This window comes from Oncorhynchus mykiss, chromosome 10 (genome assembly GCF_057628025.1).
Source record: "Oncorhynchus mykiss isolate SJ-2025 chromosome 10, ASM5762802v1, whole genome shotgun sequence".
Taxonomy (NCBI): domain Eukaryota; kingdom Metazoa; phylum Chordata; class Actinopteri; order Salmoniformes; family Salmonidae; genus Oncorhynchus; species Oncorhynchus mykiss.
In genome coordinates, this window is record NC_143031.1 from 55719027 (window position 1) to 55726145 (window position 7119).

The window sequence follows — 7119 nt, forward strand, 5'->3', positions numbered from 1 at the left end:
ACATACAATTGAGCTTGAAATATAAATGTGTTTATTAAACAGAAATGCATAAAGGAATCACACTTCATAGTCAATGTCTGGGAGTTCTATGAAATACCTGATAGACAGAAAAGCGAATTAATGAATTTATAGGATAAACATTGTACTTATGATGTTTGGGGAATCCAGTGTTGGGAAAAGTGCCCAATTGTCGTACTTGAGTAAAAGTAAAGATACCTTAATAGAAAATAAAGTTACCCACTTAAATACAACTTGAGTAAAAGTCTAAAAGTATTTGGTTTTAAATATACTTAAGTATCAAAAGTATATGTAATTGCTCAAATATACTCAACAGTAAAAGTATAAATCATTACAAAAACCTTATATTAAACAAACCAGACGCCACCATTTTCTTGTTTACTTTATTTACGGATAGCCAGGGGTACACTCCAACACTCAGACATCTTTATAAACTAAGCATTTGTGTTTTGTGAGTCCACCAGATCAGAGACAGTAGGGATGAGCAGGGATGTTCTCTTGATAAGCATATGAATTTGTCAATTTTCCAGTCCTGCTAAGCATTCAAAAGGTAATTTTTGGAGGTCAAGGACAATGTATGGGGTAAAATGTACATTATTATCTTCAGGAATTTTGTGAAGCAAAAGTAAAAATTGTCAGAAATATATATATAGTAAAGTAAAGTACAGATAGTCCCAAAAACTGTTTAAGTAGTACTTTTCACCTGTTTAACGTCCACCTGGGGCAGGGGCTGGTGCAGGGGCAGGGGCAGGGGCTGGTGCAGGGGCAGGGGCAGGGGCTGGGGCTGGGGCAGGGGCAGGCGCAGGGGCAGGGGCAGGGGCAGGGGCAGGAGCAGGGGCAGGGGCAGGGGCAGGGGCAGGGGCAGGGGCAGGGGCAGGGGCAGGAGCAGGGGCAGGGGCAGGGGCAGGGGCAGGGGCAGGGGCAGGGGCAGGGGCAGGGGCAGGGGCAGGGGCTGGTGCTGGGACAGAGGCAGCAAACAGTTTAAGTAGAAGTTGAAGTAGCTGATTTGAATTCAACTGTGGCAGGGAGGGCAGAAAGGAACCAGCCTAAATAGGAAAAGAAAACAGCAGTTTTTTTCTCATTCAATGTCCTTTTGATATACACACCACACATGGAATCATATTTCAGAATATTCACATTTGTTTCATACACATTGATGTTCACTACTATATGTTAAATCATTTCTGCTCATAATCTGTGGAGCTATGGAACCTACCTCCTTGGAGTTTGAGTTAGAGTTGGAGTCAGAGCTGGAACGTGCAACTCTCAAATGATCCACATCAGCCTGAAAAAGTATAATTGTATTATTTAAATATGCATATGTATGTATATATACAGTATATACTAAAATATATATACATCAAATATGATATAAATAAGAATATTATATATTTTGGGGCAAATATATTGTATGTTGATATTTGCTAAACTCACAGGAAGAGCCAATGACAGGCCCAGGAGGCAGCCCAGAAAGATTACAGTCTTCATCATCATCTTGGTGGTCAGTTCTAAAAACATAAAAAGATAAAAAAGCAATTAGATGACCTTTTTTTTTTCTGAATTTTGAAGTCGAATGTTAACACTAGAGCGTAAGTACATTTATCACTATTCAAAAGCCCTGCTTCACAACCAATTCCCTTACCTTCGAGTCAGTTAATTTCAGCAGTTGATCAGGTGTAATGATGCGAAGACAATGAGCTTTACCCAGTCGGTTGGTTCTCTTTAAATAGAGTTAAGAGCACTGATGTCACAACCCCTAATACTAGGCGGTATTATTGTGAAAATAATCATGTTTAATATTCTGAAATCTTTAATCTCTCTGTTGAAGGATAGGTGTGGGTTTAGCATTATAACTGTATAGATGAGTCACACATGAAATGTATGATATACAGTACCAGTCAAAGGTTAAGACACACCTACTCATTCAAAAAATTTTTAAACATGTTTTATTTTCTACACTGTATAATAATAGTGAAGACATCAGAACTATGAAATAACACATATAGAATCATCTAGTAACCAAAAAAGTGTTAATCAAATCAAAATGTATTTTACATTTGAGATTCTTCAAAGAGAATGCCAAGTGTGTGTGAAGCTGTCATCAAGGCAAAAGGTGGTTACATTGAAGAATCTGAACACTTTTTAAAAATTACTACATGATTCCATACGTGTTACTTCATAGTTTTGATGTCTTCACTATTATTCTACAATGTAGAAAATAGTAAAAATGTAAAAATAACCTTGAATGAGTAGGTGGGTCCAAACTTTTGACTGGTACTGTATGCATAAAAAAAACTGGTAACTCTTCACAATAATGTGTTTATTATTAGTTATTTACAACAGTATTATAAGCATACAATGTATAATCCTTTAAAATCTTTATTATAATATATAAAAGCTTTTTAAGCATTTCTGAATATTTATTAGAATTTGTAATAGCTTCGCCATAAATGTTACTATAAAGACAAAATATCAACTACATCCAGCTAATAGCAGAATTCTTTGGGGATTGTGTGATATAAATGAATAAAAAAAAATGTTTTAACACATGCAGTACCAGTGTTTTGCAAACAAACACCCATTTCGCTCCCCACCTTTGAACGTTGCCAAATCGTCATGGGAAGGACTTGATTGTAGAATTAAGTAGGCTTGTGATTACAAGATAAACTGAGTCACCAGCTTAAACAATATAATATGCAACTCAATCCCCACCTTGCCATGACAAATGTCCAGATTCACTACAGACATTCCTCCCCAAAAAATCTAAAAGAAGTGTGTTCTAAAGTGTCTGTCCTAAAGGAACCCCTTTTCTATTTTTTAATTTGACATGTGTTTAAACCATTATTTTTTAACAATAAACAGTACTTCCATAATTTGTTTAACTGGTATCGGGTGACATTCAGACAATTCATGTGAGGCCTGTGGGCATCCTTGAGCAAATCAACCAACATGTACAATACCAGTCAAAAGTTTGGACAAACATACTCATTCAAGGGTTTTTCTTTATTTTTATTATTTTCTACTTTGTAGAATAATAGTGAAGACATCAAAACTATGAAATTACACATATGGAATCATGAAGTAACCAAAAAAGTGATAAACAAAACAAGCTCCTTCAAAGTTTTGACAGGAGAACGCATCCGAACGAGCGAAACAGCGCCCCTCTGTACTGTCATACTGTTCTCTCTGTAGGCCATCTCTCTGATGCTGTCTGGTCTTAGTGCCAGCATCAGTTTGTGGTAGTGCGCTACTCACCAGATGGCTTGTTTGCTTGTTTGTTTGATTAGTTTTGGGATATCGACCGACGGCCTGTAAGGTCTGGAAGGATATATCAATATTTTGTTTTGTTGTGTTTTGACACTCGGCTGGGAAGCTTTGATTGATGGAGAACACTGAGGCAGGCAAATACAGTGGCAAGAAAACGTTTGTGAAGCCTTTAGAATTACCTGGATTTCTGCATAAGGTGGCCATAAAATTCAATCGGATCATCATCTAAGTCACAACAATAGACACTAATATCACACCAAAAATTTAACATTTTCATGTCTTTATTGAACACACTGTGTAAACATTCCCAGTGCAGGGTGGAAAAGAATGTGATCCCTTGGATTTAATAACTGGTTGACCCTCCTTTGGTAGCAATAAACTCAACCAAACTTTTTCTGTAGTTGTGAACCAGACCTGCACAACGGTCAGGATGAATTTTGGACCATTCATCTTTACAAAACTGTTACAGCTCAGCAATATTCTTAGGATGTCTGTCCATCTGTCCACAGGATATTTTGCCAGATGCGCGTTGGAACATCCAGGTTCTCTTTTGCAAACTTCAGACGTCCCTCGATGTTTGTTTTGGACAACAGTGGCTTCTTCCATGGTGTCCTCCCATGAACACCATTCTTGTTTAGTGTTTTACATATCGTAGACTTTGGCATGTTCCAGAGATTTCTGGCATGTTCCAGAGATTTCTGGAAGTCTTTAGCTGACACTCTAGGATTCTTCTTAACCACATTGAGCATTCTGCTCTGTGCTCTTGCAGTCATCTTTGCAGGACGGCCACTCCTAGGGAGAGTAGCAACAGTTCTGAACTTTCTCCATTTATAGACAATTTGTCTTACCATGGACTGATGAACATCAAGGCATTTAGAGATACTTTGTAACCCTTTCCAGCTTTTTGCAAGTCAACAATTCTTAATCTTAGGTCTTCTGAGCCTCTTTTATTTGAGGCATGGTTCACATCAGGCAATGATTCTTGTGAATAGCAAACTCATATTTTGTGAGTGTTTTTCATAGGGCAGGGCAGTTCTAACCAACATCTCCAATCTCGTCTCATTGATTGGACTCCAGGTTAGCTGACTCCAATTAGTTTTTGGAAAAGTCATTAGCCTAGGGGTTCACATACTTTTTTCAACCTGAATTGTGAATGTTTAAATAATGTATTCAATATAGACAAGAAAAATACAACAATTTGTGTGTTATTAGTATAAGTACACTGTGTTTGTCTATTGTTGTGACTAAGATGAAGATCAGATCCAATTGTATGAACAATTCATGCAGGAATTGAGGTAATTCAAAAAGGTTCACATACTTTTTCTTGCCATTGTATCTATTTGTCACGTTTCTTCAAAGTCGAACCCAGAAGCAGACCAGGACAAGGAGAGTAGGAAAAAGGTGAGTATTTATTTACAAGTGAATGGGTAGATATATCCAGGTGGTGTAGCGGGTAGCGGTGATGAGTTGATGGGAGTAAATAGGTGGATCCAATGGGGAAGCGGAATCTTCTGACGACCAGGCGGGAATGGGGTAAATGATCCGGGTGAGTAACTGAAGACAGAACAAACAGAGGTAAGTTCAAGGCAAGCAATACGTAACAAACAACAAAACAACTTCTATCCAACTTGAGGCTGATACTCTGGCACAACATACTGTTCATGGCTAACGATCCGGCAGGGAATGGATGTCAGGTCCGGGCTTATGAAGAGGAGAGATGATGATCAGGACCAGGTGTGCAGATAGCTGATGGGATACAGGTGCGGGTAATCAGAAACCCCAACTGGCTACATTGCCCGGCAACCAGACAGGGTGCGTTCCAGGACGCCGGAAAAACTCTCCAGGACAGAACATAGGCAAAAAACAGACTCAGGAAACGGGATTCGTGACACTATTTGAGGATCAACCATCCATCAATTCTTAAGTAAGAAGTATCCTCACTATAGAATGCTGAATAGTATTGTTACTTTATTTCAATGTTAAACAAATTACTTTAATCATTAACACTACAATTAAAATGGCTGCTGTAGTTGTGGCTATTTCCAGCAATGCAAAAACTGATGTCAAGGAAAATGAGACCTGGAGCAAGGTTGTGGGTTGAAATTGAGACTGTTTTACCTTTTTCATAATGGAAAGAGAAATCCTAACAGAGGAGGAGGCCATAACCAATCTGATTATGGAGTAGGAGCTCTACCACAGTCTTATACCGGAAATTCATCCAAATCACTTGAGGTCAGTACAGAGAGTACGTGCGCTCTGGCATATATATATATATTCTCAGAGTGAGGAACAAAGGGCAAAGCTTCTGATCAGAGGAAAACATGTTGTAATAAAAGAGAATACTCCGTTCAGTTTGAAGACTAGCATGGCTGACCAGAACTCCATTCAATTAAAGAAATACCTGAATAAGCAGATGATAGTGTTGTGGCTGAGTTTCTGGCTAAAGCTGGATGTAATGGTGGTGAGATGAGTGATGAGGCGCATGATAAGATACAAGGGTCAACTTACAAACTGCAGCACCCTTCATTCCTATAACACGGTCTGTAAAGATGGGCCCTCACTGGATCAAAGTATTGTATGATGGACATGGTCCTGAGCGTAGTCAGGACTAGCTGACACAATCCCACACTATAGGGGGTCAGGAGATGGTAGAGTACAGTCCTACTACACTTGACTACATAAGGTGCATAGAGGAAACTTTTTCACACTATGTGCAGGACAACGATCCTGTCCCCCTGAGTAAGGAGGACGTATCACATATCTCAGATGAAATGACTGAACGTGAGACTGAGGTTGAAGAGGATAATTCCTTGCCTATCAAGGACAAAGACGGAGTGAATGAAACATTGGAGTTGGTACCTGGGGAGTCGGAGTCTGCAACAGTGACTTCTCATTCCAAGAAAAAGAAGAAGAATAAGAAGAAAACTACTAAAATGAAGCTGGGCAAGTGGTTACTGAGACTAGTGACAATCATAACCCAATAGAAAACCTTGAGGTTCATAAGAGACCCTGAAGGCGGTGCAACTCTGGGGAATACAAAAGAAGGCAGACAGACATCAATGCTGGCCTTCATTCAAACAATCCGGAATCAACATACATCCTAGCGTCCCAGGTTACCAAGCTCCCCATCAGAGTCTGGAGTTAGGTCACCTGCAGAAAAAAGGCTGATATGTAGGATGTAATTCTGGGAGAAGTGGAGAGTGGAGTCCCCCTTATTAGCCATCCAGACTGAAATAATTAATGAAGGATTGAAATCATGTATATTTGAGTAACCTATACTATCTGGTTCAGAGAAGGACATTCTGTGTATGTGAGTATAGCTGTAGCTAACATGACTCTTTAAAAGAATTAGCAATCTGCTAATAATTACATTTCAATGCCAACTCTTGATACGTGTCCCAAACAAAGCCCGCTTTCGAGACAGAAACTCAGTTTCCTTAACCCAGGTATTAGAAAACGTTGTACCATGAAACTTTTTCAAACCGTCAATCAGGCTAAAATACTCTGGGACCCTCATTCCAAGCCTAGAAGAATATTGGGAGGTCATCTGAATATTCATAGTATTATTTATAAGAGTGAACAGGTAGCACATCTATTGATTTTTTCTATTTCTCTGAGACATGCCTGAAGAAATCTTCTCCTATTTTTCCCTTTATTGTCCCTGGATATTCCATATTCAGGAGGGACAGGGGAGAGGGCAGAGGGGGTGGATTGCGTATGTCCATGAAAGACTTTAAATGTAATTGTATCATATGGAAACACGCCAATGACATTGAATGTATGGGGCTGAATGTCTTACTCTCCCCTCATATGTCTTTCATTGTTATTGGATTA

At 39.1% G+C, this 7119-nt stretch overlaps 1 long non-coding RNA gene across 1 annotated transcript; it reads right to left on the minus strand.

Annotated features, from left to right (window-relative positions):
* Positions 1-4676: 4676 nt before the first annotated feature.
* Positions 4677-5066, minus strand: LOC149980081 (uncharacterized). The gene is made up of 2 exons (XR_016484018.1): positions 4942-5066; positions 4677-4839 (listed from the first exon to the last, which is right to left on the minus strand). It is a non-coding gene; the product is annotated as an uncharacterized LOC149980081 (long non-coding RNA).
* Positions 5067-7119: the final 2053 nt, after the last annotated feature.